The sequence below is a fragment of the Scyliorhinus canicula genome, chromosome 14 (genome assembly GCF_902713615.1).
Source record: "Scyliorhinus canicula chromosome 14, sScyCan1.1, whole genome shotgun sequence".
In the NCBI taxonomy this organism is placed as follows: domain Eukaryota; kingdom Metazoa; phylum Chordata; class Chondrichthyes; order Carcharhiniformes; family Scyliorhinidae; genus Scyliorhinus; species Scyliorhinus canicula.
This window is the reverse complement of record NC_052159.1, coordinates 69,683,249-69,702,985: the sequence shown is the minus strand read 5'-3', so window position 1 is coordinate 69,702,985 and position 19,737 is coordinate 69,683,249. Positions and strand designations below refer to the sequence as shown.

At 44.9% G+C, this 19,737-nt stretch overlaps 1 long non-coding RNA gene across 2 annotated transcripts in view; it reads right to left on the bottom strand.

Annotated features, from left to right (window-relative positions):
- The window catches only part of LOC119977337, a 39,123-nt gene extending 26,828 nt beyond the window's left edge, over nt 1–12,295 (bottom strand). Inside the window, exon 1 of one of the 2 annotated variants that reach the window (XR_005463173.1) lies at nt 12,214–12,295. This is a non-coding gene — a long non-coding RNA (uncharacterized LOC119977337). Of the gene's footprint in view, nt 1–4,425; nt 4,608–12,213 lie in introns of those variants that run through there. The other variant, XR_005463174.1, reaches the window with a different exon arrangement.
- Between the last annotated feature and the right edge of the window lie 7,442 nt (nt 12,296–19,737).

Below are 19,737 nucleotides of genomic sequence, written 5' to 3'. Positions count from 1 at the left end.
CCCCATAATCCCATAACCCCACCCAGCACTAAGGGCAGTTTTTTGGACTCTAAGGACAATTTATCATGGCCAATCCACCTAACCTGCACATCTTTGGACTGTGGGAGGAAACCGGAGCACCCGGAGGAAACCCACGCACACACAGGGAGGATGTGCAGACTCCGCACAGACAGTGACCCAAGCCGGAATCGAACCTGGGACCCTGGAGCTGTGAAGCGATTGTGCTATCCACAATGCTACCGTGCTGCCCTAATGTTTCCACTGTAACAGCATCACTTAGAGCCAAGTCATTTTTGTTTAAAGCACTGCTTCTCTTTATTTGTCCATGAACCTGGAATTCTGCTGCTGTCCCTGTTTTGGCACTTGTAGCTTAGGTTCTGCAGGCAGATTCAATTCGTTACCAGTTGGCTTTAATCCTTTGATATTATTCTGAGGATTCAGTATCTTTTCAATTTTAGAAGTTTGAGGTTTTGACTCTTTAGGCAACCCTTGAGTCAAGTCATTCTCCTTTACAACAGATTGAGTGACAAGTGTATGTTTTACAAAGTTCATTGATCTGGCTGATACATCCTTATCATGGCCCACTTCAATAAATTTTATGGAGAGATCTGGAGCAAGGATATGGTCTCCTGCTAAATTTTTTCCCAAGGTAAGGTTAGGTAATCGCACAATAACAGATCCACTTACTAAAGCACAGTTTAAATTCACTTTACACATGGAACCAGTAAACAACGTCCATCAATGCCCTCTATAAATTTGCTTTTATTTAGCAAAATCTCTGTAAATACATTAAGGGTGGAATTCTCCCATTTCAAAACTGCGTGGGTGGGCGGGTGGGGGGCTCCTGTGACACCTGTCTCACCAGCCAGAATGATGGTTTCCTGCATCAGATTCAGCACTTGGAACTTCATTAAGTATGCAAAGGCAAGTTCCCCTCTAACTCTTCTGGCAGGCCGGCAGTTGATTTGCCAGCACGCCCTCAGCTAACTGGTTTGGAGGTCCCAACACCATATTTAAATACCAATCCAGCACACTCATATCACTCTCTTCAGCCCAGCTGTCTTCAACAGACCGTATAGGATGTCAGCAACCCAGAGGGAAAAGGGAAGCAGCCTCAGTAAGAGGCTTGTTCCTCGATTCAATATCCTCCGCCCAAGCCCATCACCTATGAGGTGCCCATGCCACACTTGAACCTTTACCCACTGCATCTGGAATGTTTGTGCATCCCCTTCAAGCAAAGAGTGTGGTATCCCTTTGATACCTATTTCTGTGAGATTTTCATGCAGCCATGTCAGGGCCTGGCTTCCCTCCCCTCAGTTTTCCCTCTGTCATGCATTGCTTGTCTTCTTCATCCACCTCCTTCCCCTGCTTCCTGCAATTGTGCGTGCTCCCCCCACCCACCCCGAATGCTTTCTTGCCTACCTTCTCCATCTGTGTTGCCCCTTTCATTGACCTGAACACCTAGATCTCTCTGACTGTCAATACTCTTGTGGATTCTACCATTCACTGTATATTCCCTACCTGTATTAGACCTTCCAAAATGCATTACCTCACATTTGTCCGGATTAAACTCCATTTGGCATCTCTCCACTCAAGTCTCCAAACGATCTAAATCCTGTTGTATCCTCTGACAGTCCTCATCGCTATCCGCAATTCCACCAACCTTTGTGACGTCCGCAAACTTACTAATCAGACCAGTTACATTTTCCTCCAAATCATTTATATATACTACGAACAGCAACGGTCCTAGCACTGAACCCTGCGGAACACCAGTCGTCACAGCCTTCCAATCAGAAAAGCACTCCTACCCTTCCATTGCTGCTCTCTGCCTTCTATGACCTAGCCAGTTCAGTATCCATCTTGCCAGCTCATCTCTGATCCCGTGACTTCACCTTTTGTACCGTCTGCCATGAGGGACCTTGTCAAAGGCCTTACTGAAGTCCATATAGACAACATCCACTGCCCTACCTGCATCAATCATCTTTGTGACCTCCACGAAAAACTCTATCAAGTTAGTGAGACACAAAACCGTGCTGCCTCTCGTGAATACGTCCACTTGCTTCCAAATGGGAGTAGATCTTGTCCCAAAAAATTCTCTCCAGTAATTTCCCTACCACTGACGTAAGGCTCACCGGCCTGTAATTCCCTGGATTATCCTTGCTACCCTTCTTAAACAAAGGATCAACATTGGCTATTCTCCAGTCCTCCGGGACATCACCTGAAAACAGTGAGGGCCAAAGATTTCTGTCAAGGCCTCAGCAATTTCCTCTGTTGCCTTCTTCAGTATTCTGGGGAAAATTCCATCAGGCCCTGGGGCCTTATCCACCTGAATACTTTTTAAGACGCCCAACATCTTGTCTTTTTGGATCTCAATGTGACCCAGGCTATCTACACACCCTTCTCCAGACTCAACATCCACCAATTCCTTCTCTTTGGTGAATATTGATGCAAAGTATTCATTTAGTACCTCGCCGATTTCCTCTGGCTCCACACATAAATTCCCTTGCCTATCCTTCAGTGGGCCAACCCTTTCCCTGGCTACCCTCTTGCTTTTTATGAACATGTAAAAAGCTTTGGGATTTTTCTTAACCCTATTTGCCAATGACTTTACGTGACCCCTTTTAGCCCTCCTGATTCCTTGCTTAAGTTCCTTCCTAATTTCCTTATATTCCACAGAGGCTTTGTCAATTCCCAGCCTTCGAGCCCTGCCAAATGGCTCCTTTTCCTTTTTGACAAGGCCTACAATATCTCTCATTATCCAAGGTTCCCGAAATTTGCCATATTTATCCTTCTTCCTCACAGGAACATGCTGGCCCTGAACTCCTTTCAACTGACATTTGAAAGCCCCCTCATGTCAGATGTTGATTTACCCTCAAACATCCGCCCGCAATCTAGGTTCTTTAGTTCCCGCCTAATATTGTTATAATTAGCCTTCCCCCAATTTAGCACACTAGGACCACTCTTATCCTTGTCCACCAGCACTTTAAAACTTACTGAAATGTGGTCACTGTTCCTGAAGTGCTCCCCTACTGAAGCTTCTACCACCTGACTGAGCTCATTCTCCAATACCAGGTCCAGTACAGCCCCTTCCCTAGTTGGACTATCTACATATTGTTTTAAGAAGCCCTCCTGGATGCTCCTTACAATCTCTGCCCCATCCAAGCCCCTAGCACTAAATGAGTTGCAGTCAATATTGGGGAAGTTAAAGTCTCCCATCACAACAACCCTTTTGCTTTTACTCCTTTCCAAAATCGGTCTACCTCTGTTTCCCGCTGGCTGTTGGGAGGCCTGTGGTAAACCCCCAACATTGTGACTGCACCCTTCTTATTCCTGATCTCTAATCATATAGCCTTGCTGCCCTCTGAGGTATCCTCCCGTAGTACAGCTGTGATATTCTCCCTAACCAGTAGTGCAACTTCGCCACCCCTTTTACACCCCCCTCCATCCCGCCTGAAACATCTAAATCCTGGAACGTTTAGCTACAATCCTGGAACATTCACCATCTCTGACAAAAGTAGCATGTTGGTCTCTTTGAATCAGTTTTATCTCCCCAACTTTCCCCACTCTGCAAAGCATCATTTTTTTTATTTCTGTTATCCCCTCATTGTAATTAGTGTTCTGTTCATTTTCACTTCTCTTATCTCTCCAGTTTTTGTGTAGGTTTAAAAACAAAGGCTTGCTTCCCCCTCTATTCTGCAAGAAAAATTCTTACCTGTCAGCCAAAGCGACCACTTCCCTTATTTTAGAAATATTGCAGTCTTCTAATTGGAACCCGATTCCTAAATGAATATCCTTTATGAATTATTCCAATACTGGGCGACATGTGGCACAGTCGTTGGCACTGCTGCCCACAGCACTGAGGTCCCAGGTTCGAATCCCGGCCCTGGGTCACTGGCCGTGTGGAGTTTGCACATTCTCCCCATGTCTGCGTGGGTTTCACGCCCACAACCCAAAGATGTGCAGCTTAGGTGGATTGGTGACGCTAAATTGCCCCTTAATTGTAAAATAAATAATTGAGTACTCTGAATTTATAAAAAAAATTCATACATCACTGGTCACAGGCTTCCACTCCCAAAAACAACCTTCAACCATTATCCTCTGCCTCCTGCCACTAAGCCAATTTTGGATCCAGTTTGCCAAATTGCCCTGAATCCTACAGACTCTTACCTTCTTGATCAGTCTCCCAAGTGTGACCTTGTCAACAACCTTACTGAAGTTCATGTGGACTACATCAACTTCACTGTTCCCCATCTACACACTGAGTCACTTCCTTGAAAAGGTCAATCAAATCTGTAAGATATGATCTCCCCTTGACAAAGCCATCTTGATTAACCTTCCTTCTCCAAGTGAGATTAATTCTGTCCCTCAGAATTCCTTCCAATAATTTCCCTACCATTGATGTTAGACTCACTGGCCTGTAATTACCTGGTTCTTCCCCACTTCCCTTCTTAAACAATGGTACCACGTTAGCTGTTCTCTAGTCCTGCCATCCTGCAGGAATATTTTGACTCCTTCCAGTTCGGTTTCTGTGTCCGTCCCCTCTGTCCTGTAGAGGAGCATGCAGCTGAGGACAAGACTGCTGGTGTTGCTTCTGTTGCTCCTGGAACACTTGGTGGTGGTCTTGCCTCTCCTCATTCCTCATTAGGAGTGCAAGGTGGAGCTGCAAAAAACAATCCGAGGCCATGATGAAGACTGATTGCAGGCAACTGCAGCTAAAGGTGAGTGAACTAGAGGGCAGGTGAAATGCGTTCCAAGAATTTGGCAATCACCTGTCAGAGAAATGTCTTGAGCAGGAGCATCTCACCTGGCCATGGCTGGAGTTCTTCAGTTTCACAGATTGAAGGCATCACAACTTGTCAATTTCACTGAACAAATCCATTGTGCAGGACGATGGGTCAATGCAGTACTTAATGAGCTGTTTGATTATTTTAATTGTTTATCTGGCAACCTGCTTACCTTCAATTCTGCCCAGCAGAAACCCAAACAGGGGTGTCACTTTCAGGGGATTAAATTCACTGCATATACCCAAACCTGCTTTTCCTTGCTTGAGAAAATTGCACCCTTTGTGTCAGTCTTCATTGCAACTACAAAGAATGTGCTGGAAATTGTCAGGAAATATGTGGCTAAAATGAGCGATGAACTTAAAGTAATTAATATGGAGAAAATATTGGAGGTAAAAGTCAACAAATCCCTTGCACGTGATGGTGTACACCCTGATATTTTAAAGAATGTTTAAATTGTGAATGCTTTATTCTTGATCTTCCAGAACTCTCTAGATTCTAGAATAGTTATTGTTGTTCAGAAGATAACAATGGCGACCCTGTTGTTCAAGAAAGGATGAAGAAAGGAAACAGGGAATTTATAGACTAGTTAGTCTGACATCAGGAGCAGGACAAATGCTGGAATCTATTATTAAGTAAATGTAAACAGGCCCCTTCAAAAATCACAATATGAATATGCGGAATCAACACAGATTTATGAAAAAGAAGTCATATGTACAAACGTATCAGAGCTCTTGAAGGGTGTAACTAGCAGGTAGCAAAGTGGAAACCAGTGGATATTTGGATTTTCAGAAGGTATTTGATAAGTTGCCACACAAAAGATTGTTACACAAGGTGAGGGTTCATGGGGTCGGGGATAATAACATGGACAGAGGACTGGTTAACAGATAGGAAACAGCATAGGCCATATATCTAATTGGGAAGTTAAGCTGTAAAGAATATATGAAGAGATATATGAAGAGGCTGAAAAAGGATATAGACCAGCTAAGAAATTGGGAAAGAAAGTAGAAGGAATATAATATAGGATGTGTGAAATTATCCATTGGGTAGGAAGAATGGAAACATAAAAGTCTGGATTCCCCTCCCCGCCTCATTTCCGTTTCATACCACCGGCGGGATGCTCCGTTATGCCGGCCAGTCAATGGGGGATACCATTGTGGAGCAACCCCACGCCGTCGGGAAACCCCCGGCTACCAGCAAAGACTGAGCATCCCGCCGGTGGAGAATCCAGTCCAACATGTTTTTATTTATGCTAGAGGTTAATGAATGTTAGCATTTAGAGATATTGGGCTCTTTCTACACAAATCACAGAAAGTTAGCATAAAACTACAGCAAGCAAGGAGGATGACAAACGTTATGTTAGCCTTTATTGCAAGGGGATTGTAAAATAACAGTAAGGAAATCTTGCTGAAGTTATATAGGGCTTTGATGAGACTATAGCTAGAATAGAGTGTACAGTTTTGTTCCCCCCCCACCCTTGCCCGGGAAAGATACTTGTCTTAGATATAGTAGAACAAAGGATCCCTAGATGTGGGCGGCACGATAGCACACTGGTTAGCACTGTCTCTTCACAGCACCAGGATCCCAGGTTCGATTCGTGGCTTGGGTCACTGCCTGCGGAGTCTGCACATTCTCCCTGTGTCTTTGTGGGTTTCCTCCGGGTACTCTGGTTTCCTCCCACAAGTCCCGAAAGACGTGCTGTTAGGTGAATTGGACATTCTGAATTCTCCCTCAGTGCACCCGAACAGGCACCAGAATGTGGTGACTAGAGGCTTTTCACAGTAACTTCATTGCAGTGTAAATATATGCCTACTTGTGATAATAAAGATTATTATTACTATTAATGGGATGAGAGGATTGTCCAAAAAAAGATACTGAGTAGAAATGAACTATATTCTCTGGAGCTGAGAACAATGAGATGATTTCACTGAAATGTATAACATTCATTGAGACTGTGACAAGATAGATGCTGAGAGGCCATTTCTCCTGGCTGGTGAGTCTGGAATTAAGGATCATAGAACATAGAACATAGAACGATACAGCGCAGTACAGGCCCTTCGGCCCTCGATGTTGCACCGACATGGAAAAAAATCTAAAGGCCATCTAACCTACACTATGCCCTTATCATCCATATGCTTATCCAATAAATTTTTTAATGCCCTCAATGTTGGCGTGTTCACTACTGTTGCAGGTAGGGCATTCTACGGCCTCACCACTCTTTGCGTAAAAAACCCACCTCTGACCTCTGTCCTATATCTATTACCCCTCAATTTAAGGCTATGTCCCCTCGTGCTAGCCACCTCCATCCGCGGGAGAAGGCTCTCGCTGTCCACCTATCTAACCCTCTGATCATTTTGTATGCCTCTATTAAGTCACCTCTTAACCTTCTTCTCTCTAACGAAAACAACCTCAAGTCCATCAGCCTTTCCTCATAAGATTTTCCCTCCATACCAGGCAACATCCTGGTAAATCTCCTCTGCACCCGTTCCAAAGCTTCCACGTCCTTCCTATAATGAGGCGACCAGAACTGTACGCAATACTCCAAATGCGGCCGTACTAGAGTTTTGTACAACTGCAACATGACTTCATGGCTCCGGAACTCAATCCCTCTACCAATAAAGGCCAACACACCATAGGCCTTCTTCACAACCCTATCAACCTGGGTGGCAACTTTCAGGGATCTATGTACATGGACACCGAGATCCCTCTGCTCATCCACACTACCAAGAATTTTACCATTAGCCAAATATTCCGCATTTCTGTTATTCTTTCCAAAGTGAATCACCTCACACTTCTCCACATTAAACTCCATTTGCCACCTCTCAGCCCAGCTCTGCAGCTTATCTATGTCCCTCTGTAACCTGCAACATCCTTCCGCACTGTCTACAACTCCACCTACTTTAGTGTCGTCTGCAAATTTACTCACCCATCCTTCTGCGCCCTCCTCTAGGTCATTTATAAAAATGACAAACAGCAACGGCCCCAGAACAGATCCTTGTGGTACGCCACTCGTAACTGAACTCCATTCTGAACATTTCCCATCAACTACCACTCTCTGTCTTCTTTCAACTAGCCAATTTCTGATCCACATCTCGAAATCACCCTCAATCCCCAGCCTCCGTATTTTCTGCAATAGCCGACCGTGGGGAACCTTATCAAACGCTTTACTGAAATCCATATACACCACATCAACTGCTCTACCCTCGTCTACCTGTTCAGTCACCTTCTCCAAAGAACTCGATAAGGTTTGTGAGGCATGACCTACCCTTCACAAAACCATGCTGACTGTCCCTAATCATATTATTCCTATCTAGATGATTATAAATCGTATCTTTTATAATCCTCTCCAAGACTTTACCCACCACAGACGTTAGGCTCACCGGCCTATAGTTACCGGGGTTATCTCTACTCCCCTTCTTGAACAGAGGGACCACATTTGCTATCCTCCAGTCCTCTGGCACTATTCCTGTAGCCAATGATGACATAAAAATCAAAGCCAAAGGCTCAGCAATCTCTTCCCTGGCTTCCCAGAGAATCCTAGGATAAATCCCATCCGGCCCCAGGGACTTATCTATTTTCACCTTGTCCAGAATTGCCAACACTTCTTCCCTACGCACCTCAATGCCATCTATTCTAATAGCCTGGGTCTCAGCATTCTCCTCCACAATATTATCTTTTTCTTGAGTGAATACTGAACGAAAAGTATTCATTTAGTATCTCGCTTATCTACTCAGCCTCCACACACAACTTCCCACCACTGTCCTTGACTGGCCCTACTCTTACCCTAGTCATTCTTTTATTCCTGACATACCTATAGAAAGCTTTTGGGTTTCCTTGATCCTACCTGCCAAAGACTTCTCATGTCCCCTCCTTGCTCGTCTCAGCTCTCTCTTTAGATCCTTCCTCGCTTCCTTGTAACTATCAAGCGCCCCAACTGAAACTTCACACCTCATCTTCACATAGGCCTCCTTCTTCCTCTTAACAAGAGATTCCACTTCTTTGGTAAACCACGGTTCCCTCGCTCGACCCCTTCCTCCCTGCCTGACTGGTACGTACTTATCAAGAACATGCAATAGCTGTTCCTTGAACAAGCTCCACATGTCCAGTGTGCCCAACCCTTGCAGCCTACTTCTCCAACCAACACATCCTAAGTCATGTCTAATGGCATCATAATTGCCCTTCCCCCAGCTATAACTCTTGCCCTGCGGGGTATACTTATCCCTTTCCATCACTAACGTAAAGGTCACCGAATTGTGGTCACTGTTTCCAAAGTGCTCACCTACCTCCAGATCTAACACCTGGCCTGGTTCATTACCCAAAACCAAATCCAATGTGGCCTCGCCTCTTGTTGGCCTGTCAACATATTGTGTCAGGAAACCCTCCTGCACACATTGTACAAAGAATGACCCATCTAATGTACTCGAACTATATCTTTTCCAGTCAATATTTGGAAAGTTAAAGTCTCCCATAACAACTACCCTGTTACTTTCGCTCTTTTCCAGAATCATCTTCGCCATCCTTTCCTCTACATCCCTAGAACTATTAGGTGGCCTATAGAAAACTCCCAACAGGGTGACCTCTCCTTTCCTGTTTCTAACCTCAGCCCATACTACCTCTGAAGAAGAGTCCCCACCTAGCATCCTTTCCGCCACCGTAATACTGTCCTTGACTAGCAGCGCCACACCTCCCCCCTCTTTTTGCCCCCTTCTCTGAGCTTACTAAACACCTAAACCCGGAAACCTGCAACAACCATTCCTGTCCCTGCTCTATCCATGTCTCTGAAATGGCCACAACATCGAAGTCCCAGGTACCACCCATGCTGCCAGTTCCCCTACCTTATTTCGTATACTCCTGGCATTGAAGTAGACACACTTCAAACCACCTACCTGAACACTGGCACCCTCCTGCGAAGTCAAATCTGTGCTCCTGACTCTATACTCTCAATCTCCCGTACCCAAAAACTACAATCCAGGTTCCCATGCCCCTGCTGAATTAGTTTAATCATAGTATCATAATAAGGGGTTGCTTATTTAGGATTGTGATAACGAGAAATGTCTTCACAGAGGATTATAAATCTTTGGAATAATTTAGCCCAGAGGGCTCTGGATGCTCAGTCAATGAACATACTCAAGACTGAGGTGGCTAGATTTCTGACACCGAGTAATTCAAGAGATATGGGAATTTGATAGGAAAATGGACCTGATACCGAAATACAGCCATGATCTTATTGGATGGCAAAGCAAGCCGAAAGGGCCATTTGGACCCCTTCCTGCCCTTATATTCTGTTCTTATGTACATGGTGCTTACATTACGGAGTCAGGCCATTCAGTCCAAACTGGTGTTTTGATTCCACATGAGGCTCTTCTCACACTTCTTCATCTAATCCCATCAGTTTATTCTGTATTCTTTTCTCCCTCATGTGTATGCCTAGCTTCCCCCATAAATACATCAATGATAGTTTACTGAACTACTCTGCGTCATAACAAGTTTCACATTCTAACCACTTTCTGGGTAAATGACCACATGCCGCTCTGACGTTTGTCCGCCAATTCTCCGGTTACCGGAGAATCGCTGCCATTGGCGCCTGCACGTCAGTGCGGCAATGGTCGGGGGTCGCTCAACGCAGCCTTCCTGGTGATTCTCCTCGCACAATGGGCCGAGTGCCCACCGAGTTAGGCCGAGTCCCGCCGGCGCCATTCTTGTATGGTCCTATCCGGCGGGACCTCGCCGTTCATGTTGCGGGGGGGCTGCCTGGTGGGGGGGAGGGGTGGTCCGACCCCGGGTAGGGCCTCCACGGTGCCTGGCCCACGATCGGGGCCTACCAATCGGCGCGCCGGCGTATCCTGGTGTGAGCCTATGTTACTCCACGCCAGGCCCCTGTAGCTCTCCGCCATGTTGCGTCGGGGCCAATGTGGAGAAGGCAACCCACGCGCCTGTGCGAAATTGCACCGGCCGTAGTGCGCATGCAGGACCCACGGTGCCCGTTCTGATGCCCGTTTTGGCAGCTGGAGCAGCGTGAGGCTCTCCAGTGCCATGTGGTCCCCTATACGGTGCAGGATCACTGATCCTAGGGGCCTGTTGACGCCGTCGTAAAATGCTCCAGAGTTTATGATGGCGTCAACACTTCGCCCCAGGATCAGAAAATCCCACCCGTTTTTCCTGAATTCCTGACTGGATTTATTAGTGACTATCATACCCTGGTTCTGGTCTATCCTGGAAGTGGAAACATCAGCTGGAATTCGCAGGTCATTGGGATTCTCTTTTCCCACTGGCAGCGCACCCCCACTCTGGGTTTCCTGGCGGCATGCAGCGGCTGCAATGGGACATCCCATTGACAAGAGGTGGGAAAATAGAATCCCACCACCAGCGAATGGTGCACAAGAAATACACAGCTGGGGGACCAGAGAATTTAGCCCATCTTCTCGACAACTACCTTATCAAACCTTTTTAAATTGTAAACCCCTGTATCCGGTCACCCATGAGCCTTCTTCTTTCTAGAACAAAGAACCACAGCCTGTTCATTATTTCCTGATAGGCATAGCTCCTCAGTTTTGGATAATCTCAGTAAACATTTTTTGCACCTTCTCCACTGCTTCTGTTTAGGTTTTAATGTATGAAGAACCCAGAACTGTTCACCGTAGTTCACTTCATTCGAATCTTGCTTCTTAACAAACTTAATATAATTTTGCTATGTTTCAATTACATTCCTCTAGAAATGAACCCCAGTGCTTTGTTGATTTTTTTATGACCTTATTAAACTCTATTGCTACCTTTAATGAGCTGTTTATCTGTTCCACCAGAACCCTTTGCTTCTCTACCCTATTTGGACAATTATTTTCCAAGGTAAATTTGTGGCCTCTTTATTGTTCCTATCCAAATGTACCACCTCATTCTTATCCACATTGAAGCTCACTTGTCAATTCCTTGCTCATTCTGTAAGTTTATTAATGTCTTTCTGTACTTTGTCACAATCCTCCTCTGTGTTAACGACACCCCAATTTTGTATTGTCTGTAAATTTTGAAATTGTAATCAATTCTAATTCAGGTGTGTCAAATTATTCTTGTACATTGTGAACAAAAGTGGTCTCGGTACTGTTTTTATGAAACAGTGCTTCCCATCTTTTGTCAGTCTCTTTATCCTCTGTTCTGTGCTTTTGGATTTGTGGCAAGCTTACTATCATTCTGCTACTTGTCCCCCATGTGTTTCTTTAAAGGAGCTTGTATAGGAGCTGAAACAAAGCAATAATGCTTGAAGCTGAACGTTGAGTGAAGTTAGGAAAAGTATTTAAGTATTGGGTCCTAATCCATCCAGAACCTTTGGCTATACTTCTACGCCTTTTCTCCTTAGATTTGTGATTCCATTTAGACGGATAGTTTCATAAACACAAATCCCATACTGATGGCTTTCTGTCAAGGTATATGATCCACTTACCAGTCACAAGGATCACTGATTAGTTCCTACTCTGCTGATCCACACAGTCTGACTGAAGCAATTTGAACTCAAAGTACCTGGGTGAGAAACAAAGAGGAGATTTATATTTTAGCCATTGGTCTGACAGGAATCTTGCACTCTCAATACATTAAATTAAGTTATATTTTATTCATACATTTTATTTTGAGTAAATTTAAATGGTTCCCAAGATTTCCAAGGAACCTTTAGAATTTTTTTAAAACCAGTCTGACGTGGCAGATAGTGTCAAATAAAGGGAGCGTGAGACAGCTTCTTTCAGGAGTTTTAGACAACTTTTCTCCAAGTTCATGTTGACACGTAATTGATGAGTTAAAAGGAGTGATTTTAACTCTGCTAGTTAAAATTGTTCCAGGAGATGTATTGCTGACATGCCATGCTTTTCTTGGAAGCTGCAAGGTTTAACCTGCTTCTCTCAGCAGGTACAGACAATGCCCATTAGAAATTGGTGAGATCCTTACTGACATGTGCAACTGAGATGCTATCTGAAGCTTTTTTAACCGACAACCTGAGTAAGGAAACTACTGCGCCTTACCCACCAAATCAACCTAGTAGAAAGAGGAATCAGGCCAAAAGATGTTTTAAGAACATTCAAACATACGAATTAGGCACAGGAGGAGGCCATTCGGCCCTTTGAGCCTGCTCCGCCATTTGATAAGATCATGGCTGACCTGATTGTAACCTCAACCCCACATTCCTGCCTACTCCTGATAACTTTTCACCCCCTTGTTAATCAAGAATCTACCTAGCTCTGCCTTAAAAATGTTCAAAGACTCTGCTTCCACCACCTTTAGAGGAAGAGGGTTCCAAAAACCTACGGCCCTCTGAGAGAAAAGATTTCTCCTCATCGCTGTCTTATTTTTAAACAGTGACCCTTAGTTTTAGATTTTCCCACAAAAGGAAACATCCTCTCCACATCCAACCTATTTAGGCCCCTCAGGAACTTAAAGATTTCAATCAAGTCACCTCTAAGTCTTCTAAGCTCCAGTGAATACAAGCCTCACCTGTCCAATCTTTACTCATAAGGTATCCCAGACATTAGTCTAGTAAACCTTCATTGAACTGCTTCTACCTCATTTACATCTTTCCTCCACATGACTTGTTTGAGTGACAGGGATTGTTCCTCTGCTCAGTGGTGATGTGTTCCTGACAGCTGGCATTGCACCCACCGCCAGTCATCAGTTGACATGGTAGCACAGTGGCTAGCACAGTTGCTTCACAGCTCCAGGGTTCCAGGTTCGATTCCTAGCTTGGGTCACTGTCTGTGCGGAGTCTGCATGTTCTCCCCGTGTCTGTGCGGGTTTCCTCCGGGTGCTCCAGTTTCCTCCCACATTCCAAAGATGTGCAGGTTAGGTGGATTCGCTGTGCTAAATTGCCCTTAGGTTGGGTGGGGTTACTGGGTTATGGTGATAGGGTGGAGGTATGGGCTTAAGTGGGGTGCTCTTTCCAAGAGCCGGTGCAGACTCAATGGGCCAAATGGCCTCCTTCTGTACTGTAGATTCTATGAGTCTATGACACCTCTTGCCGGTTGGGACACTGACCGTGACATGCAAGCGAGGCTTGGGAGTTAAAATCTACCGGAGTCAGCTGGTAAGGCTGGGTGGCTTGCTATCCAACTCAGCAGTTCCAGCTCGATTCCCATCCCAAATTTCAACCAGTTTTTGCATTACTGCAAGGCAGAAACATTTTCACAGCAACACTAAAGTTGACGTGTAAATGTCTCCTGCGTTCCGAAATACAGTCAGTGTGTTTCCTTCTCAATGTGCATTTTCTTTTTCAGGAAACAAACAGTACTCAAATAAGAACTATATTAAAATTAGTGGTAGTGTACTTCCAATAATTCTGTCGGGAGTACATAAACATCATGTAGCCCACACCAGCATAGAGCTTTCTCAGCAAAAAATTAATTGCCTAAGTTAAACAAAAGAGATCGATGTTAACTCGGGCATGGATTAGTCCTGAAGTGGACAGAACACTTGGACACTGTGAAAAAAGTGTGACTAGCCATGCTGCTTGTTGGGTGGCATTTAAAATTATTAAATTAATTTCTTGCCCATAACCTGTGAAAGCATTTTTGAGATTTGGGGCAGAAGCTAACTGTCAAGTAAAGGTTGTGGGAGGGGGAAGGCTGGGCTTGGAAAGCTCCTCTGATGAATGTAGAAATTTCAAATATATTGTATTATAACTATTTGGTGAATTAAGGGTTAAAAGCCTGGGTTCCGGTGTATTTGACTGCTGCAGTCACGTTTTTAAAATAATCTTTGTTTGAAAGACAACAGATCCTTTAGGAGTGAGGTGCAATTAACCATCGTAAAGCTTGGGCTAAATGCAATTTTGCTTTGATGAAGGGATTTCCCTGGGAAATGGCTGACGCCATTAGGCGCGTTGGCCGCGTCATTCTCGGCGCGCCGGGCCTTGACACCAGCGACAAGGCCCGGTGGCCGAGATTCATGGCACGGCCCTCCTAGCCCCCCAGCGGAGGGAGAATAGGGGGCCAGGAGCGGCCTCCAACGCCGTCGTGAACCTCTCCTGGTTTCACGACGGCATTGGGCCTGGCGGTGAATTCCGCCCCAGATCTCTTCTCTAAAACAGTGTCAAAAGATCTCTTTCTCAAAGAATAACTCTGTAAAGCATATATTACACTGTTCCATTGGTATTTAAGGTGGATTGAGAACAGAGATGGCTTATTTCCTTGTTGTTTAAGGAGGACTAAAGATAGCAGTTAAGGATATTGTATTCACTGTATTGAGTAGTATTGTTTAAGAGGTAATTATAAGTTATGTTCAGGTGTGATGTTAATGGGCAGCACGGTGGCCTAGTGGTTAGCACAACCGCCTCACGGCGCTGAGGTCCCAGTTCGATCCCGGCTCTGGGTCACTGTCTGTGTGGAGTTTGCACATTCTCCCCGTGTCTACGTGGGTTTCGCCCCCACAACACAAAAATGTGCAGAGTAGGTGGATTGGCCACGCTAAATTGCCCCTTAATTGGAAAAAATAATTGGGGAATCTAAATTTATTTTAAAAAAGGTGTGATGTTAATGATTTTAATACTGTGTTAGTCATAAAGTTGATTTTACTATATCATACCCCTATTTCTTCATGCAATCACTCCTGGAGCGAAATATCCTTGCCTCACATTCACACAAACTTAAAAATAAAATATTGGGGTTATAGTCCAGTATTCTAGTCATTATTGGGGTCTGATCTGGAATTGTAATACTCTGAGGTAAGTGTCTAATCTTCCAGGCCCATTAACACTCCACATAAAAATAACATTCTCAAAACCCCTTTAGCCTCTTCGGGCCACCATGACTCCCACCATGATTTGGCTTTAAGTGTTGGCCCTTAGAACATAGAACATAGAACGATACAGCGCAGTACAGGCCCTTCGGCCCTCGATGTTGCACCAACATGGAAAAAAAAAACTAAAGGCCATCTAACCTACACTATGCCCTTATCATCCATATGCTTATCCAATAAATTTTTAAATGCCCTCAATGTTGGCGAGTTCACTACTGTTGCAGGTAGGGCATTCCACGGCCTCACCACTCTTTGCGTAAAAAACCCACCTCTGACCTCTGTCCTATATCTATTACCCCTCAATTTAAGGCTATGTCCCCTCGTGCTAGCCACCTCCATCCGCGGAGAAGGCTCTCGCTGTCCACCCTATCTAACCCTCTGATCATTTGTATGCCTCTATTAAGTCACCTCTTAACCTTCTTCTCTCTAACGAAAACAACCTCAAGTCCATCAGCCTTTCCTCATAAGATTTTCCCTCCATACCAGGCAACATCCTGGTAAATCTCCTCTGCACCCGTTCCAAAGCTTCCACGTCCTTCCTATAATGAGGCGACCAGAACTGTACGCAATACTCCAAATGCGGCCGTACCAGAGTTTGGTACAGCTGCATCATGACCTCATGGCTCCGGAACTCAATCCCTCTACCAATAAAGGCCAACACACCATAGGCCTTCTTCACAACCCTATCAACCTGGGTGGCAACTTTCAGGGATCTATGTACATGGACACCGAGATCCTCTGCGTCATCCACACACCAGAATTTTAACCATTAGCCAAATATTCCGCATTCCTGTTATTCTTTCCAAAGTGAATCCCTCACACTTCTCCACATTAAACTCCATTTGCCACCTCCAGCCCAGCTCTGCAGCTTATTTATGTCCCTCTGTAACCTGCAACATCCTTCCGCACTGTCTACAACTCCACCGACTTTAGTGTCCGTCTGCAAATTTACTCACCCATCCTCTGCGCCCTCCTCTAGGTCATTTATAAAAATGACAAACAGCAACGGCCCCAGAACAGATCCTTGTGGTACGCCACTCGTAACTGAACTCCATTCTGAACATTTCCATCAACTACCACTCTCTGTCTTCTTTCAACTAGCCAATTTCTGAATCCACATCTCTAAATCACCCTCAATCCCCAGCCTCCGTATTTCTGCAATAGCCGACCGTGGGAACCTTATCAAACGCTTTACTGAAATCCATATACACCCAATCAACTGCTCTACCCTCGTCTACCTGTTCAGTCACCTTCTCAAAGAACTCGATAAGGTTTGTGAGCATGACCTACCCTTCACAAAACCATGCTGACTATCCCTAATCATATTATTCCTATCTAGATGATTATAAATCGTATCTTTTATAATCCTCTCCAAGACTTTACCCACCACAGACTTTAGGCTCACCGGCCTATAGTTTACCGGGGTTATCTCTACTCCCCTTCTTGAACAAAGGGACCACATTTGCTATCCTCCAGTCCTCTGGCACTATTCCTGTAGCCAATGATGACCTAAAAATCAAAGCCAAAGGCTCAGCAATCTCTTCCCTGGCTTCCCAGAGAATCCTAGGATAAATCCCATCCGGCCCCGGGGACTATCTATTTTCACCTTGTCCAGAATTGCCAACACTTCTTCCCTACGCACCTCAATGCCATCTATTCTAATAGCCTGGGTCCTCAGCATTCTCCTCCACAATATTATCTTTTTCTTGAGTGAATACTGACGAAAAGTATTCATTTAGTATCTCGCTTATCTCCTCAGCCTCCACACACAACTTCCCACCACTGTCCCTTGACTGGCCCTACTCTTACCCTAGTCATTCTTTTATTCCTGACATACCTATAGAAAGCTTTTGGGTTTTCCTTGATCCTACCTGCCAAAGACTTCTCATGTCCCCTCCTTGCTCGTCTCAGCTCTCTCTTTAGATCCTTCCTCGCTTCCTTGTAACTATCAAGCGCCCCAACTGAAACTTCACGCCTCATCTTCACATAGGCCTCCTTCTTCCTCTTAATAAGAGATTCCACTTCTTTGGTAAACCACGGTTCCCTCGCTCGACCCCTTCCTCCCTGCCTGACTGGTACGTACTTATCAAGAAACATGCAATAGCTGTTCCTTGAACAAGCTCCACATATCCAGTGTGCCCAACCCTTGCAGCCTACTTCTCCAACCAACCACATCCTAAGGTCATGTCTAATGGCATCATAATTGCCCTTCCCCCAGCTATAACTCTTGCTCTGCGGGGTATACTTATCCCTTTCCATCACTAACGTAAAGGTCACCGAATTGTGGTCACTGTCTCCAAAGTGTTCACCTACCTCCAGATCTAACACCTGGCCTGGTTCATTACCCAAAACCAAATCCAAAGTGGCCTCACCTCTTGTTGGCCTGTCAACATATTGTGTCAGAAAACCCTCCTGCACACATGTACAAAGAACGACCCATCCAATGTACTCGAACTATATCTTTTCCAGTCAATATTAGGAAAGTTAAAGTCTCCCATAACAACTACCCTGTTACTTTCGCTCTTTTCCAGAATCATCTTCGCCATCCTTTCCTCTACATCTCTAGAACTATTAGGTGGCCTATAGAAAACTCCCAACAGGGTGACCTCTCCTTTCCTGTTTCTAACCTCAGCCCATACTACCCTCGGAAGAAGAGTCCCCATCTGCATCCTTTCTACCACCGTAATACTGTCCTTGACTAGCAGCGCCACACCTCCCCCTCTTTTGCCCCCTTCTCTGACCTTACTAAAGCACCTAAACCCCCGGAACCTGCAACAACCATTCCTGTCCCTGCTCTATCCATGTCTCTGAATGGCCACAACATCGAAGTCCCAGGTACCTACCCTGCTTCCAGTTCCCCTACCTTATTTCGTATACTCCTGGCATTGAAATAGACACACTTCAAACCACAGACCTGAACACTGCCCGCCCTCCTGCGAAGTCAAACTGTGCTCCTGACCTCTCTACTCTCAATCTCTCGCACCCCAAAACTACAATCCAGGTTCCCATGCCCCTGCTGAATTAGTTTAAACCCCCCCAAAGAGTACTAACAATCTCCCCCCCAGGATATTGGTGCCCCTCAGGTTCAGATGTAGACCATCCTGTCTATAGAGGTCCCACCTTCCCCAGAAAGAGCCCCAGTTATCCAGAAATCTGAATCCCTCCCGCCTGCACCATCCCTGTAGCCACGTGTTTAATTGCTCTCTCTCCCTATTCCTCATCTCACTATCACGTGGCACGGGCAACAACCCAGAGATAACAACTCTGTTTGTTCTCGCTCTGAGCTTCCATCCTAGCTCCCTAAAGGCCTGCCTGACATCCTTGTCCCCTTTCCTACCTTAAAATACTGCACTTTAGATTTTTCAGTTTAAATTAGGCCCCACCCTGATTGAAAAGGAGCCTCAGCCAACTTCAAAGTCAACAAAAATTTAATGTAACCAGGTGGGAAGTGCCCAATTAGGAATCTATTTAACCCCAATCATGCAGCATTTCCAGTAGGCAGAAGCTGGATTTAAAATCAGTTCAATGATTCAGCAGGCCTGAAAAATTGCTCGCAGATACAAAAGAAAAGCACATCCAGAATTCAAACCAGCAAAGATGGAAGGGAAACAGCACAAAGCACTTGCGAAAACCAACTAAAACCAAAGACACGTTCTTCGCAAAGCTCTAAATGACACATAAAGTACTGCACAGAAAGACATTGTTGGAAAAAGTATGAACATACAATCACATCACTCATGGGTCATAGCTCAGAGTGTAATGTGGAAACCATCTGAATCATTGAATCATTCTTGCCACATTAGAAGAAAATGTTTCAAGTATGAAGGTGCACCTTCTGGAAATATTAAAAATTAATCAATATCACCATGAGACACATAGGAGAACATACAGGACAAAAATACATAGCTGCCAATACAGTGCCATGCACACACATGCAGACACACATATACAATAGGCTCACAGTCACATACATACATAAACACAGACAGACCTGACTGTGAGCAATGTTATAGAATAATTAATACAGGTGCATTTTAAATGGGTGAAAATCCCTGTTTAAAATAGCAGAGTGTAATTTAATGCGATCCTGTTTGACTTTAGAATAGATTACATGTCACACATATACATGAGCATCATATAACATATGCAGATATAGATAGGCAGATACATACACCCACATGCCGTCAGA